The sequence below is a fragment of the Pleurodeles waltl genome, chromosome 6, assembly GCF_031143425.1.
Source record: "Pleurodeles waltl isolate 20211129_DDA chromosome 6, aPleWal1.hap1.20221129, whole genome shotgun sequence".
NCBI classification, from domain to species: domain Eukaryota; kingdom Metazoa; phylum Chordata; class Amphibia; order Caudata; family Salamandridae; genus Pleurodeles; species Pleurodeles waltl.
In genome coordinates, this window is record NC_090445.1 from 1,122,601,087 (window position 1) to 1,122,619,018 (window position 17,932).

Genomic DNA, 17,932 nt, shown 5'->3' on the forward strand with positions numbered 1-17,932 from the left:
AAAATAAACACTTGCAGGGCGCTACTTTTAGCAAGAGCAACACCCAATATGCGTCCGACGTTTCTCTAAAAACGTCAATATTGCAACAAATATAAGTATGTTTTTAAATAAATGAATAAGGGAGACTCCCAGAATACTAAGAAAGGGGAGGAGGCCCATGGGAGAGAGAGGGAGAGAAAGGGGTGGGGGAAGAGGGAAAATGCTTTGAGGAAATATCCTTGTAAATGAGGTTTTCAGTTCCTCTCCTGGGTTTGTGCATTGGGCAGAGAGTACGGGCTGCTTTTGGTGAAAAGCTCTTTGGAAATCAAACCTCCTGCCTGCTTGCAGGACCCAGAAGTGAACAGCAGGCGACCCGGAAGGTTTGAACTCAAGTCTTCAGAGCAAAGCCAGGGAGAGAGAGAGAGAGAGAGAGAGAGAGAAAAAGAGAACATCCCCAATCTCCTTTTTTTTTTTTTTTTTGCTCGAGTTGTATGTGCCCATTCCCCCCAAAACGCTGCAATTGCACAAACAAGGTCTGTATATGCAAAACCTTTTTTTGTCTTCCTTTGCTCTTCGAAACTCCTCTGGGGCTGAATGCAAAAAAAAAAAAATACGCGGGGGGAGGGAGTGAAAAAGCGTGCATGGAAAGAGGGATTAGGTTTTTTTTTAGATTAGAAAAAAAGCTCTTCTTTTTTTCGCTCCTTCATCCCTCCCTCTGAGCCGATTGCTAAAGTTCCGTTTACTTTCTCTCTGTTCGTTTTAATTTGCTTTCCACGCTCACCGTTCAAATACAATATGATGCATTTTGTTAATGTCTGCAGTGCATTTGTTTCTGTATTCTTGTTTTGTTGTTCTCTATCCCTTCGAGCCACCTCTTGTCCTAAATCTGCAGATCGCACGCTTCGGGTTTCTGTGCCGAGAAGAAAAAAAAATGGCCTTTTTTTTCCTTTCGCCCTCGCTTTTTTTTTTCTTCCTCACTTCTTGCTGCTGCAATTGCAGTCCAGCAGCCTGGGCGACGGAGGGAGGATTTGCGAGCAGAGCTTCTACATTTGCAATACATATTCTTAGATTTCATTTACCCAACGATCTGAATGCTTATTTTTCTTGCATTTTAGTTAGCCAATAAAGCTGGGGTATTCTCGAAACGGCGACGACCCCTTTCTACGGAATATCTGCAAATCTGTTTTTACATATAATTTTATGGAAATTAATTGCGGCGTGTAGTTTAATCTGTTATTTGTCGTATTTTCTAATGTACAATTGTATGCACTTTTCCCGTGTTGCATATGTGCTCTGTCTCCTCCCCTCCCTCTTTTTGGATTTCGGTCGTCCTTTTTGTGCAGATCTGCAGAATATGGCGTCTCCTCGTTGTGCCCCGTTTTAAAAATAAGCTCAGGCTGCCATTTTTGTTTTTCTTTTGTCTGCAAATTTTAATAAAAAACCGTCTGAGAATGTGGGAGAGGCACTTTGGAAGGGAAGAGAAGGGGCCACCTCGAGGGGAAGGGGATTAATTTTTGGCAAACTTTTTTTTTTTTTTTAAAGGAATTTTGAGAAGTGTTGGAGAAAGGGGCGGAGCCATTTCGTGTGCTGAATGGATTGACTCGTTTGATTGCTCAAAGCGCTTACGATTTAAAGGGTCTTGACCAATAAAACATTTTAAGTATTTTATTTTTCTGTCTACATTTTTAATTGAGCTATGAAAAAGGAAGGTTTGCGTTGTTGTTACTGTAACTAGAACTCGTTGGCTGGGGACTGCTTTGAAGTTTAGCGGGGATCGATAACGATTTACAAATCAAAGAGCAAAATCTTGTGCTTGTTTTAACTTATGTACCTGTTCGACTTGTATGTACGAGTGCCTGAGAATTCTGATTGATGTCCGTCACTGTATGCATAGATGAGCCGCGCACCATGAGAGCCCATGCAATCGTAGCATCTGTTTAAAACAAATATAACCGTATAGATTTGTGGTGTTTAGGACGAGGCTTCTTTGTTTAGAATACTATCAGAACGACATCCGTTTTCTACGGACCCTGTCGTGGTGGATGTTTTGTAAAACATGGCTGCTAAACAGTTTTAACCACAAAAGCTTTATGTATACATTTACATTTTGGATTTTCTGGGGACTTGTATTCATGGTAACCAGTCTTGTGTTGATTGTCGTGGGACGAATGTGGGTACTGTTCTTATATGGTGGTGTAAATGGTTGTTTCGTAGAGGTATAATTCCAAGGATGCCGTCCTGTTTCCCAAGTTCATGTGCGAGTAACTTGTCCAGGATAACATTTTTGCTTTGCATTTTGCTTGTTGTAGCCTTGTTCGTTTCTTTTTAAATTCAGAACTACAAAGGAAAATCTTAGGAAACTTTAGATCCTTGGCGGGCTATTGTTTATGTGGATTTTCTGGATGCATATTGGTGGTCAGTCTGTAATATAACGTCCAGGAGAGTTCAGCCCAAAGTACACAGTGCATGTAAACAGATTAGATTTGTCTTTGACTGAGCCAGGGCACCTGCTTTCCCAATTTAGTTTTTGGTATTCTGCAGAACTGATCCGTAATCATGTTAGTGCCATGGTTTTGAGCCACATGTCTTAGTTGCCTATTGGTAGCATGTCAGGTGTGACACCATCAAAAAGATCGGACTTAAGCAACAGCACTTTGTATGTTGGAACGTGTAGTTTCTCTTTCCCATTTGAAGCATAGACTTATCTGCCTGATTCGCCCAACAAACGAGGTCACAGGCCCTTTGATTCTGCTGTGGTATGCATGCTTGGCTCACCTCTGACTTATTAGGTAGTGTAATTCTGTCTTGGGTCACCTCGCAGAGTTTTTTTTTTTTCCTTGGGGATAGTTTCAGTGATATCGCTATTTCTTGTCATAGAGCAATTCTGAACTCACAGGAACAGCCCAGGTTTTCGTTTTAAGGTGTGACTAACTGCATAGGCGAAGTAAAGCCCTAAGGGTAAGGTGTGCCGTGGCTTGTTTGGCACAGTACATGCTTGTGCCTGAATGAGACTAGGTCCTGGGGGCGGGGTTGCAGAAAGAGGGGGTTGGAAGTTGCAGTTTTGCGCAACCAAGAATCCTATGTGTCGTTTACTTAAGAAGCTGAGTGCTGCAGAATCCAAAACTCTAAGGACCAAATAAACTAAAGCCTTTTCCCAGAGACACAGAATAGTGAAAACACATTGATAAATCTGGTCCTAAATGTCTTCTGTGATAACAAGCACACTGTAGGTGTGGACAGGGACCATGCTAAAATGAAATATCATAAATATTTGCATATCACATCTTGTGTCACTATAAAAATATATCCACAAACAGTTTGGGGGACAATGTTTTTACTGGGTCCAAGCTATTCCCTGGAAAGATGAAGAGTTCCTTTGTGCAGTTTATCAAACTAGTACGTTTGGATTTGCAAGCGCATGCCTTCGATGAACTCTTGCTCACACATGCAGAGCAAAAAATGTAGTCCACGAGGAATTCTGCCCCTGAGATGGGTCACAGTGACTCATGACAAAAGGAAGCTGAGCATGTATTGAAGCACTTCACAAATGCCTACGTTTAGTTGCAGTGTAAATCTATCCTGGTGTCCGTAACCCTCCGTAATTTGTATGTTTCTCTCCAAATCAATGTTTGGAAAGGAAGGGTTCAGTTCTCTACTTATCGTATCTATTTGACAATGCTTGAGAACACCCGGAGACTTATCGAGATCTACAGTAGTCTGGTGCATTAGTGTTTTGCATCTTTTCTGTTGTTTTGCGTGCTTGAGGCACAATTGAGTGCCGGCATTATAATTCTGTCCTTGTCATTTGCATAGCAAACTGTCTGCCATTAGTGTGGTTTTATAGCACTGTTGGCTATTTGGGATGTTGTCCAGAGTATTACAAATCTTCCAAAGCCGATCTGAGACTAAACATTTGTGTGAAATTGTATTTTGGTGGTTCTGATGTATGTATAGGACGTTGTGGTATGATGTGTCTGAGAGGATGATCAGTGTTTTAATATTTCATGGATTACCTGCAGTTTTATGGTAAATAGATACAATATGCTGGTGGAAAGTATGTTTGGGTTTTTGTGCAGTAGTTGACAGCTTCAGGGGTGTGGAATTTTTATCACCTGACCCGAACATATTGTTTGGAATCAAGGACTGCAAGATTTAATATTTATTTTGTCCACCGTACATGTAGGCCAAACCCCATGCATCTCAGACTCGTTCACTGTCAGTTTATAGTATGAATATATGGAAGAGGATTGTCTGCAACTAAGACAAGACTCGTGCATTAATTACTATTTATAAGCTCAGCCTTGAATGCACTAAACTAATGGAAATCCCTTAGTGTTGAGGTGAGTGTTCCAAGGAAAAGCAGTGAACCCAGCTTTGATTACTGACATGTTTACAAAGTTGAATGTTTGAGACTATGTATATGCTCCCAAATTGCTCCCTGGTTATATACAAATAGAAGACTGAAAGCAAGATTGGGAACTGCTTGCAGAATAAAATGTACACAAAATATTATCAACTTGAAAACTGTTTTGCTAAACTATTGCACAACATTAAATACAATTTATTTGATGCATCATTAGTGAGAAGAACTTGATGAATCCCAATATTGAAAAAAATAGGTTAAAAATAGGGGATCAGAGTAAAACCATTCTGGGGAATTTAAGAAATGGTATTGTTATTTGAGATGGGTGGCTATCCACTTGAAGGAATAATGGCAACCCTTGCCAGGGTGAACACTCAGTCACTAAATGAATCCGAGCTCCACTCCCTGGCAGCAATGGCACAGAGCAGACAGGCTTTATTGAGGGCAGTGTGTAAAGTATTTATGTAGTACCAAAACACTAATAAATGCAAATCAATAAAAATTCCCATAAAAATCTGAAAATTACAGTACAATTTTATAAATGAAATGACAAAAATCCAATAAGGAGTGAACCGGAGGTATTCATTTTTAAAGTTTTAAGTAGAAATAGTGTTAAAAAGCACAACCTGCCAATGATAGTCAGTGGTCCTTGTAGACTGGGAGCTAGACTCAAGTTTGACCTCATTGGAGTGCTTGGCGGATGCATCAACCAGTTTGGTCCTCAACAAAGGTTTTCCCTTCTGACTTAGGGCCTGATTTAGATATTGGCGGATGGGTTACTCCGTGTCTGCCAAAATCTAAATCCCACGGGAAATATTGAGATTTAGATTTCTGTGGACAGGATATTTGTCACCATTGTGACAGAGTAACCCATCCTCCTGTATCTGAATCAGGCCGATAGTCTTTTTAACCCGATTCCACCACAGGAGTTCAATTTTAAAGCCCCTCAGGGGAAACAGTTAGAGACTTGAAGTGTGCCAGGTAGAGGCCAACAAAGGTGCCCAGTCCAGGTCCGGTTGCCACTGATGTGCTGGGTACTTTCAAGAAATGGCCTAATGCAACTGGCTGTCTTTCTTTAGCCACACCAGAGGTCATCCAACTGACTGTTGGAGTATACTTCTTTATCCTGAGTTCGCAAGTGAGCAGGTCCATTACTTTAGGGCCACTCTTGGGTCAGAGAGCAGGTTTAGTCCTATTCCGATGTTGTGCAGGTACAGGAAGTGTTCTCAAGTGGGTGCCTAGAGATGCCACATGTATGCATGGCAGAAGCTAGTGGGTGGGTGTAACGCTGGGCCCTTCCCTAAGCAATGGTGTAAACATTTTCAGGACTTCACATACCTAGTTTTACCACAGTTCATTTTTGCATGGTAAACAGGCCCTAAATGCCATGGGTCGGCATTTTCAAGATGGCCGAAGTCTTCGCTCACATTAAACTTGGGCTCCGAGGGGTGAGTGTGCAGAGTGTGCTATGGTAATTCTAGTGACCTCCCGCTATAAACAACTGGACTGGTAGGACAAAAGCAGAGTCCTTAAGCAACCAGACCATGGATCCACAAAAATTGTCTTGACATTTTGTTCTCTCTTCTTTCATGTGTGCCCCAATGAATATATGTAAACACAGCAGAACTGTCAAGCAGGGCTGGAAACTCAACCAGGATTTAATAGTGTAGTGTCAAAAAGGATGCCGAGTCCCACACTCAAAATTATGTGGTTTTCAGAGGAGCCATGCCTGCCATACACTTCAACATATTGTTGCCTCCTGGGAGGCATCCCATACCTTTCTAAGGCTGAGCAAAGAGACACGAATACTGATTAGCATTCTGACAAGTCGCACAGTTAAAGGGTCATTTTCTTAGTTATTTTTTATTAAATATGTATTAAAAAACTGACATCACTATTTAATTTTAATATCTGTTAAAAGTAGTTGTTCCATTATTTTTCTAGCTGGACCCATTTACGAGATAACTGTATTAGTATTTTAATCTGTACCTTGGTGTTCTGCACACAACAGTTAGGTCAGCCACAGTGAAAATAGCTTTTATGGACTCGTCACTGTAGGGGTATGATGAAATTATTTTTATATATGTTCCACTTTTAGATATCATGCACCCTGCCTTGTGGGTTACAATGCCTACCAATTAGGTCTTACTGATATATAGAAGCAGTGTTTTACCTGTCATAAAGAAGGTTTATTTTGACATGTCGCAGTGCATGTTTGTTCTGTAACAGTCCATCTTCTTAGGTTTAGCCGGAAGCCATGTTTCCACTGCCACTACAGTGGATGGCACAATAGGCGCTGGAGTCTACTAGTGGCATCTAACTTCCAGACCACGGATGCAATTTTTACACCATATACTATGGACACATAGGCAAGCTAAATGTGCCATTCCAGAATAAGCACATTTAACCCTGGCTAAAGGGAAGCACATAGGCTACTGGTTAGCCGGGGTAAAGTTGAGTTCTAAAGCATCAAAAATATATGGTTCAGCAAAAGGCAAAACATACAGAATGACCCTGCAGAAAAATAAGGTTTCCTACAGGCAACACCATGGGCACCATAAAATAGATTAGGGGCCCAATTCACACAGCAGTGGAGGTATGTAATTGTATTAGTCCATATTTAAGAGTTTCAGAAATGAAGAGGAATTTGCAGAGGTGTACTTGGCACGGTGTTCCCAGCAAACTTCTGTGAATTCTGTTTTTGTATGAACAGATCTACTCATGCACTTTGATTATACAAAAATCTGATTAGCAAATCACTCTGCCTACATTCCTTTTTCCCTATACTCTAGAATTTTGTTTACTTCTGCTTTTGCCTGGAGTAAAAGTCCAAGTGGGAAGATTAGAGAGGAATTGGTGACTAGCCTTAAACATGGATGTTTGTGGATTTATAGTCATGAAATTCCAACCCGGGAAAATTTTCTTCTCATCAACTTCCATCCTCTGAATGTAGATTTGCTGAAAGGTGGTGAAATCAGAACACTGCCTGAATCCAAACCATGACATAATATAAGCCCTGTGTCAAGAAGTAGGAAACTCCTCTTTAATTGATCAAGACACACAGGTAAGTAGAGATACCTTTCAATGTGCACCCCAACCACAGCACAGGACTGTAGCGGCCATCACACCTGTTATGGGGATGAAGAAGGACACCAAGATTAGTCTGCAGAGGAGGAACCTGCAGCAAAGAAAATGACAAATAAAACAGAGCAAAGAGAAACATAAGAAACTAAATGATCTATTACAAACCAGAACAAAGCTATGTAACTCGAGAATAATCAAATCTTTATCTAGGCCATAACATGTTCCTCTTGCTTCTGACTTAGACCAACACGAGGATAGATATGTTTGGGATGATACACCTCACTACTATCATGACAAGATTATTTTCATAGATCTTCAGGATGCCAGCGTGTTAGACCCCCTCCCCGAGCATTGGGTATAACTCCCCCCACTCACCACCCCCTTACCTTCCACAGAGGAATCTGCTTCGTTTGCCATGGTAATACAGACAGCTGTGGAAGTTTTGGAGTGTTAAAAAAGTTACCTAAGGGGAGATTTCGATTTTACTGTTTTGTACGGTGCCCTGTTCCCTTAGTTTGAGTGGCCCCTCTCGCTTTATGATTGATTAGTTTTGGAACTCCAGCTTTCATCTGTGAAGGTCAAGACCAACATCCTCATTGTAGTCCTCCATCCACAGAGCCCTCCTCCCCTTTAGCAAGGATCTTATGGACACACTAATGGGCACTCAACAGACAGGTTGCCAAATGAGACAGACCTGCTCCTGGAGACTTGCCTTTTCTCCTCCATCATCCTGTACATGAAAGCCTAATGTGGAGACATCAACAGAGTCTCAACGCAAATTCTTTCCCTATAGTTCCCCCTCTTGGAATCCAAATGCATGGAGTTATTTGGAAAGTGAATGTTTTCTACAGCCAACTTTTTCCTCTGCTCTGTGAACGTGTGTTGCATTCTGGGATGCTATTTGCTTGCATTATGGAACATGGCCGGTGAGGTCATACCACAGTCCCTACAGAAATACACATCAATCTAGCAAAGCAAAGGTTATACAAGATTACCGATACACAGTGAAAAATGTCAACTGCTGTGGGCTGGATACTACCAACTGATGGAGCAGGGCAGTTGGTACCAGCGTTTTTTTTTTTGCTGTATGTGTGGATGTGCTCCAGGAGTTTTTCAATTGACTTACAGGTGTCATTAAAGAACATTGTAATGGGTGGCACCCATCTCTTTGGAGACGAGGCAGACTCTGCCCAGGAGGGCTTTAAAGAGTGCAGAGACACTGTAAGGTCCCTCTGCCATTCCATGCCAGTGCAACACTATCTGCAACAATTTTGCTCATTTGAAAGCTTCAGAAGAGGCTTTGGGCAGTGACAACGCCTAAGTCCCCCTTTGCAACAAAAGACCCACCAAACCTTTCTAGGTTAGTGTCGGAGATCCAACAGACAATGTCTAGATGATCAGGGGTAATGTACTGTTCAGTACCCCATCCCTCCTGCCTCCAAACCACTTTAGCTTGCCCTTCGTGGCACAAGGCCACCCCTGTGGAGGCAGGGTACGATATTATCTTGTGGCTGCACATCACATCTGACAGATTAGTGCTTCATATCACACAGCTATAATGTGCACTACAATTCCTTTCCACTGTGCTGCATATACAACTGTACTATATTGGTTCTCAGAAGACCGCTTATCTATCTTACAGAAGGAACCCCTGGCTCTTTGGTACAAATTATTGTCGTGATTTCCTGGTGCTGAAGTAGGACGAGGCCTTCGTCCTTTTTTAGACCTTCGTACACTCAACTTCTTTCTCAAGAAGGACGAGTTCAGGATGCTCATGCTGGCCCAGGTTCTATAGGCCCTGTATCCAGACAGCTGGATGCTAATTTTCCCCTTCTGCCTTCCCAGCACCCCTCTGGTGTTAACAAACGTGATTGTGGCGGTTGCAGCACATCTTCGGAGGTTGGGAATACCAGATTTACCATAGAGGTCGTACATGGCATTTTATTTTTTGCAATGGGGAGAACCCCATTCGATCTTTTCGCCATTCCTGAGAACGCTCAGTGTCTACTCTTTTGTACGCTGGAGTTTTCAGGGAGGCTCACCTTCAGAGAATCTTTCAACCTAAAGTAGAACTCTGGGCTCGTGTATGCCTTCCCATCTCCAACTCTCCTTCCCAAACTCTTACTAATATCAGGAATACCCAAGGCCAAGTCATCTTAGTGGCTCTGGATTAGGTCTGCAAGTGTAGTACCTGGGACGTCTGTGCTTGAGCATAAGTCTCCAGAAGAGGCTGCCCCTCTGGAAGGCTTTTCTGTCAAACCAGCAGGGCAGAGTCATACACTCTGGCGTGCACAACCTACACCTTCATCCACAGAGAATGAGGGGTGACATCTGTCTGGGTTTGACCTCCGCCTACCACCGAATTAATGGATGTCATCTTGGTGGATAGACTTCAGTCAATTAAAGCACATTTATGCTTTACGTTGGGAGAAGTTTGTGGCACCTGTTAGTGGATTGAAACACTGCAAGCCAAATTGTCTGACCTGTTGCTGTTTGTGTTGTGATGCTTTGTCTGAATGGTTTACTCTGCATGTTTCCACCCAAATGTTTTGTGATCCCAAAGTGGGATCTTAATTTGGTGCTTACATAATTGGTGTGTATCCCAATTTGAGGCAATGCACAGCTGTTTTCTGCGACTTTGATGCTGAAAACAGTCTTACTTAGTAACATTTGCTCGTTGCGTGAGTTGCAAGAGATGTCTGTCCACCAACCATACACCATCTTTTTTTTCCAGACAAATTGATGCTATAGACTGGCACCTCACTCCTGCCCAAGGTTCTAACACATTTTTTTAAGTTGGATAATCCACCACCCTTCTGGCATTCTGTGCTCCACCTCATCCCTCGAAAGAGGAGTAAAACTCTATCATTTGGATCCCAAAAGAGCTTTGACATCGATTGCATCAAGAACCATCTGATGGACTATTAGCTCTTTGTGGGGTTCGTAGGAGCAAAGAAGGGTAAGGCAATGCAAAAAATAACACCTTAAAGGTGGATTCTCCTCTTCTTCAAAATTGGCTATGCATTGCTCAAGAAGCAGTCACCAGAGGACTTGATGGCTCATTCCCCCAGAGCTGAAACTGCTACCACTGCTTTGGCGCACAGAGTGCCTGTCTTGGACATCTTTTAGATTGCAACATGGGTGTCAGTTCACACATTCACAAAACACTAAAGCCTTGATAGCCAGTTCCATCAGGAGGGATATTTCACCCATTTGTTGCTGCAGGACATTTTGGTCTCAGACATTCCACAGAATCACCACATTGGAAGTTATTGCTCTAGTAACTGTTCAGAAGATGAGAAATTAATGGTTACAAGTACCCATTAGAAGAATAAATTACTTTCCTTTGGTTATGCTATTTCTGATGGATATTATCCAATCACAGATTAATCACCGGCCATCCCACCTTCCAGTTCTGTGGAATAGCCTCTCTTCTCCATCTTAAACAGGTCCCAAATAGGAGATCTTCATTCCGATAAAAACCAATGGCTTCACATCTGACAGCGCAGACAGTGAAGAAACTGACATAAGCTTGCAGAGCTGGCAATTAATTGGGGCTTCGGTGTCACTTTTTGGGCAAGACAGACTTGACTTGGAGCTACTTGATGCCACCTTTTAGCACGTGACGGAACTGCTAGAAAAAAATCTCTGAATCCAGTCTGGTACCTGGTGGTATTCACAAGGTATGGAAACTGTGGTTGGACAAAAAGCATTACCAAAGAAAAGTAACTTGTTGTTTAAAGTCAATAGGGTGGACGTTACTCTGTATTAAATCCTGCAAAGGTATTTTGTTAGATGGAATCGCACAGATTACCCTTGTAAACAAGAGTTTTGATGTTGGTTACCTCATTCAGCAAAATGTCAGGTTAAAAGTATTGTACTGGGCCCTTTTTAGGCGAGAGAGGTGTTTTGCTTACTCAACTGTAACTTTGTATACATATGTCATTTTAGGACCGTATGTATGCCTGATGGTTGCCCTGAGCGAAAGCTGAGGCTCAATGGAGTAGGTCTCCATGGCATGATAAGGGCCTAATTAGGTCAAGTTATATCCAATGCTATAGGCCTCATTTGTTTATCATGAAAGGTATGACAATGTGTAGTAGGCTTGGCTTATTTATTTTGAAAAGTATTATCTCAAAGCCAATAAGCCCTGAACAGTGGGTCTCACTGACTTAGTCACTGAGTTATAGGCTGTAAACAGATACTTTGTAAATTCAAATCTTGCAGATAACATTAGTAGGCAAGCTTTTTGGAGCTGGTCACCAACATTGACCAATATTTGGGTCAGAAGGTTTCCACTGTGGTGATTTGTTACGCCCATTGACATGACTTGTATATTCTTTAGCCAACTCTTAATTTTGTACAATCCAAATTTTGTTAGTTTTCATGATGTTAGCCAGTGGTCAAGGATGTAGGCCTTATTGGCTCTTTTGGAAAAAGATGTCCGATGCCATAGGTTTGATTTTTTTATTATGAAAAGTTATGATGAAGCCATAAGGCGTGACTTACTTATTGTGAAAAGCATATTTTAAAGGCAACATTTGTGTGGTCAATTTGTCACTAACATCGCTTGGTGAAAGGTGTTGTGTATAGGAAGAAATTTAGTTCTGACATTGGTTAAAACCAGCCAGATACCTGTGAGGTCACAATCCTGGTTCTTGCCTGCTTTCTAGAGCTTCTCTTGCCCAAAGCACTCTAAAGAATGATGTTGCAAGACATAAAACAAAGTGCTAGGTCAGTCCGAGACATTCACTTTCGCGGTATAATCACCACTTAGATCTGTATCTGCTCTTGTCATTATTAAGTGATACCTTATCCAAAAGTAAATATTATACCCAAGTGATAAATCCCTTGGGCATAAGTTGAAATAATACAGCATGAAATAAGTCATTTTGTTTTGTTTTGAACGACTAGCAAAATTATTTTGTACTTTAAGGAACTTACCTCTATAGTCTATTCCATGTCGATCTTGCAGTATCACAGCTAAAACAAACCAATCAATGATCCAACAGCAGGTTTAGTTCCTAAAGGTCCTTTACCTGCCATTCTGTTGAATCATCTGGCAGCATATCGTTCCCAGATGAAGTTAAGCACCCGGACTCGCCATTTATATTGCTTTGTTTCCCCCATTATATATGCCCAAAGCTAGAAGAGTCTTAAATCTCTTTTTGAAAAATGATGTACCCTGAAATAAAGTGCATAGCCCATCATACCATATTTTTGTGTAGCTTTCAACAGAATTAGCTGTAAAAATGGCCCATACAAAGATTATCTCGAAGGGGTTAATTAATTAAGTATTGTTGGAGAAATAATATTGCTTGAAAACAGGGCTTTCAGCAATAATGTACATAATTTCTTTCTGACCTCCCTTGTGGCTTCACCAGCCAAAAGAGAAATGACAATACATTGATAATACATTTTTCAAATTTTTTGAAATACAAATTTATTGGAGTGAAAGTTTCACTTTAACTAAATTGATGTGACCCATGAATGAGAGTGGTATATGTCGCCATTTGCTGAGATCTTTTTCAGTTATGACAAGGAGGTGCCCATAAATGTCCCTAGGATAATGACATTCCTCTTGCCACACAGTTTGTCAATGATGATTTTGATGTTTGGCAATTTTGTTGTTTCAAGGCAATCCTGTGACACGTTGTATGTCTGAGTCTCCTCTCTATCTACAGTTCATACTTATTCTGTATAACTATCACTAGACTATAGTCTAACCATGATGCCCCAACTTTCCTTTGTAGTAATACACCATGCTAGGGCCATTCAATGCTTATTCAGGTGCAAAGCTGTTGATTAGTTTACTGTATGCAGGTACGTCTTATTAAAGTATTCATATCATTGAGAGGCTTTGATTATTAGTGAGATTGGTCTTGTTAAACGTGTGTTCTTTTTACGTTTATTTTTTTATTATTTTTTGTTGGCAGTTTGCAGTGAGCTTGTCTACGCATAGGTTACATTTTCATGACTGTGTAGACTTTTCTAACCAGTATCCCAATTATGCTTGCAGATCACTGCCAAGCCTTTGAACTCCCTCATTCCTCTCTTGTGAATCATATCAAATACTGACAGACTGCTCTAGCATTTATCCTACACCGTCAACATTTCTCGGGTACCTCCTGTTGTCATATACAGACTTCTTAAAGTTATTCCGGTTAACAGTCAGCCTAAAACTGATTTGCACATTCTGAAGGAATACAGTAGGACTTTTCTATAATGAAAGTCTGGGCTAAACATTTGCTTGTCAAATTTCAAGACCTACTCCCTGCTTCCAGTGAGAAACTTTCTAGATTTATCTTCTACCCTACCACATGGTTCCTGGGACATCTGTTCAATATTATTGTGCTAAGGGGAAATCCTACATTATGTGATAGAATGCATAGCTGCTTTGCAGCCCATTGATGGTACACCTTGTGAAACTTATAAGCTGTATTATTATCTTAAACATCTGTCTCCAGAAGAAAGTGTTCATTGAGCCTCCTTCCAGCTAGCCTTCTTCGCCCAATTCTTCAATGTCAACTTAAAATTTTCTCATTCATTTAGTCAAAAGCCTCAGTGAAAAGGGAGCTACTGCATTGACTCTCTGTTTACATCATGTTATGCATATCCTAATGCCTGCCAGCCTTCTAATCCTTTAAAGGGTTTTTTCAATATAAACAAGTTGGGTGATGTCCAAGGCAATGTGCCTAGCATAATCTTCTACTTCTGTCAAGCTTGAGCCTGATAGAGACCACTTCAAGGATGGTTTGGCCCCCTCTTTATTTTTGGTAGCTACCAAGCACCCCGAACACCAAGTGCCCCCAGGACAAGAATAGCCTTTTGAAGAAATTTGACCTACACTCCTTACAATCCTAACTTTGTGATATGCTTCCCACTAAATGAACCAATAATGTCCATCTGTGGCTGTTAGGCGCCTTTAGGATATTGGTCCTTCTCAAAGCCTTGCATCAGCAGCACTGTTTTCTGAATGCTGACTGGTTTAACTTTGATGTAAGACTGCAGGAACTGGAAACTAGAACCATGATACACAGTGGAGGAATAGTCATGACTACAGTGAGAGGAGCCAGCTCGAAAAACATGACACATTCAACTGGGCATGTATTATGAAAACCACAACAAAACACAAATCACAATCTCTACCCACTCAATGCTGGGGCAACATGCCCGGCAGAAGTAGTTTTCAAAATCACTGGTGATTACTTAAATCCTAACTGCACATCCATATGCACCAACCACAGTCAGGAACTTGCCATTGCCCTAGCAAACCACTTCATTAAACAGTCCATCATCTAAAAACATGTATTCTTCTGAATGTGTTCCCCAAGACAAAAAGATTTTAACTGTGCTGTGTCTGCAGGAATTAAATATTGGTCCCTGATACGAACTATATATGCCTCTGTTTAATTGATTCAGCACAACTTGAAACAATCAACATATGTGCAAATGATGAAACAGAAGGCAATTACAGAGTAAGACGCAAGGTTGTACATCACAGAACACAGGAATTGGTCATGTTAGAAGCATCTGGCTCGCTCCAAGTCGTGGGACTTTTCCCGCTCTAGATCATAGCACAACTCCTGTGCCAAATCCTGATCATCGTCCTTGGATAAGTCGATGTCCAAGGTGTGGCAGACGCGCAAGAAGGACAGACTGGATTCATCTCCCTCCTGCAACTGAAAATTGGGCAAGCAGTTGTGCAGTCATCAGTATAAGGGCCCGGCTCTGCTGGTGTGTTCAAACCCTAAATCCATGCAGAGGCTAGACCTGGCACACCCCAGTTTGCATAGGCTGCCATCGATCCTGCAGAAGATTGAGGCTCTTAAGGAGACCATGGTGCACACCTTTATGGCAGTACAGGCTCCCTCTGGGATGCCTTCAGGCTCTGTGAGCCCCAGGAGCCACTAGTCCATTCTGCTTGTGTGCCTCTACCCAGAGTTGACTGACCACACTTGGATTTCTTCTGGCACTGGCCCACAGCTGCCCGTGCCCCAGGGTCCACACTAGTCTTGACCGATCCTGATGCTGACTCCAACAGCTCGTGTGCTGGATCCAGTTCTGATGCTGATCTGTAGCCCAGAGCCAGTGTCGGCCTGTGCCAGACCTTTGTTGTTCAGCCAACAACCTTACATTATGATGCTCAGCTTCTCCTATAGTGTGAGACCTACAGGAGGCTGGAGCCCCTGTTTGGCTTCAATACAGATGTAGTTCAAGCACTTCAAAACATTCATTACGGTGAGGTGGACAATTTACTTCCCCCTCATTACACTGATCCTGGACTGTATCTCACCCTACAAAGTGTGTGTGGGTTGGATACCTCTCCATAAGTTAATCTGGAGTTTCCATTAGGATCACCCTCTAAGGAGAGTGCTTCTTTTGCAATGGTGGTCCGCAGTTCTCGATTCACAACTACCTATTGTAGAGACAAAATGAAACCTGCTCACTGAAATTTACAACCATGGGCGGCCTCTTCAGAGCCCCTACTGGCCTTCAGTGAGACTAATATAGATAACTTTGATAGCCATGTGGGCCAAGCCATGCTCAGCTAAACAAGTCAGTTGACCTGTGGTCAGGTTGAAAAACAGTGGGGTACACTGTTACTAATAGAAAAGGAAAGTTAAGAACACAGGTCCTCAAGACACTTCTAAAGTTAGAAGCAAGAGCCCTCACACATCCTAAGGATGTCATGCTTCTTCAAAGGGCTAGCCCTTCGTCAGACCAGCACTGCAATGTTTGATGGGCCCAATTAGAGGGCTCTTTGCCGGAGATCTGGAAAAGAAGTGTGAGCCGTGACAAATGCAGTGGAAGTAAGGTAAACCCACTGTTTCAGAGAAAGTAGGGGGGAAAAAGGCTTAAAAGTGGCTCAAGGCCCTCAACAAAAATTATTTAATTTGGGTTATGAGGATCTTGGTAAAGATAAAACAAAAAAAACACATAGGAGGGGGTAAGGAAGGATGCTCTACCACTTTACTCATCCAAAAGAAAGGGCTAGTGGGGAAACTTCCCTGCTAGCTACAATATAAGATCAACATGTTTGGCGCCTCTAGGGTCCAAACGGATCACATGGCACTTCATCAGGATAAAAAAAAAAACACTTATCTCCTAAACTTTATGTAGCAAATCCTAACCTAAATAATACAAGAAAAAGAATTGACTTATATTGAAAAAAGGCTACACAGCTCTAAACCTAAATGGGCGAGAACCCTCCTACACTTAGGACCGGGTTTCTTGGGAACATGCAGGCCACAGGTCAAACGTCGCTTTCTTTTGCACAGTGTAATGCAGGCAAACCTATCCAACGGCTGCAATCCCAGAAGTGACAAAGGCCTGCTGTCAGTGGCCCAGTCTTGTTGTCTGAAAACCTGAGCCCGAAAAGTCTTGTAGTGAAGCATGGACAAGTAAAATGAATTCAAATTCATTCCCAAACGATCCACTAAATAGAGAGTCTATATTGATGCATTTGGTAAATTTTTTCCCATTTGTCAGTGAATACCTATGGTCTTTATACACAGTCTGCCTCTTGACTGCCACAGTCACACACTTTGGGACAAGGCCAGAGATATCTTGCCATCCATTCCTGAGGTCCTCAGGTCAACTTTAGCCCAGAGAATTCAGGATGCACTATATTTTGCAAAATATGTTGTGGGGCGGGCCTTGACGCATCTAATTGTATGGGTTGCACCATAGGTGCTATTGTAGTAATTAGATGTCACACTTGATTGTAAGTGGGTATTTGGGATGTCCAAGCGTCCCTAATGGAAATGCTCTTTAATAGATCAGGGCGACTGGGTAGAAGACTTAACTGTGCCTTTTAAGATTTAAGGATAACAGTGTTTCAGCCTGCTCCTTCGAGTTGCTTTCACCACACTGCCAATGCCTCCTACAATACCAGAAGATCGGTGCCTGTTTGTGGGGCCCGCAAAATCCACAGTGGCAGTCAGTGCAGCAACCATAGCAGACATTCTTTGGCTCCCCCCAGTATGTGGCAAGATCAGTTGTTTCCTAACTGGCTGGTAATTCATCACCTCAAATGGTTTGTGCTGCAAATCATCTAGATAGGTTAGCCCTGCCATTCATTATGATTCATCTTCTCCCCTCCTTCTATACCACCAGTGTAGACTGAAATTTCAGAAGAGCTCATAGCCATGCTTTTTCAGGAGGTCACGATGCTCCTGGCCAAAGGAACCTTAGAGAAGGAACCAGAGATGGCTGTGGCCAATTATGGATCTCTGCCTACTGAAACCTTTTTAGAGAATTACAAATTCAAGATGCTCACTCCGTCTCAGGTTCTTTTTACCATAGACCCATAGGCTCTGTTTGGTCTTGAACTTGCAGGACACATACTTTCATGTGCCTGTCTCACAGTCTCTCAGATGCTATCTGTGATTCATGTTGAGGCCAGAACACTTCCAGTTTACCATTTTACACTTTAACTGTACAAGTGCTTACCGTGGTTGCAGTTTATCTTTGTAAATCAGGGATACGTATTATCCTGTACCT

General features: G+C 42.0%; 1 protein-coding gene across 5 annotated transcripts in view; it reads left to right on the top strand.

Moving 5' to 3' along the window:
- The first annotated feature begins 363 nt into the window (after positions 1–363).
- The window catches only part of ZNF362 (zinc finger protein 362), a 135,703-nt gene continuing 118,134 nt past the window's right edge, over positions 364–17,932 (top strand). For 3 of the 5 annotated variants that reach the window (XM_069240295.1, XM_069240297.1, XM_069240298.1), the window contains exon 1: positions 385–512. The gene's annotated coding sequence lies outside the window, so the exon portion shown is untranslated. Of the gene's footprint in view, positions 513–17,932 lie in introns of all 5 variants that reach the window. The other 2 variants (XM_069240299.1, XM_069240294.1) reach the window with 2 other exon arrangements.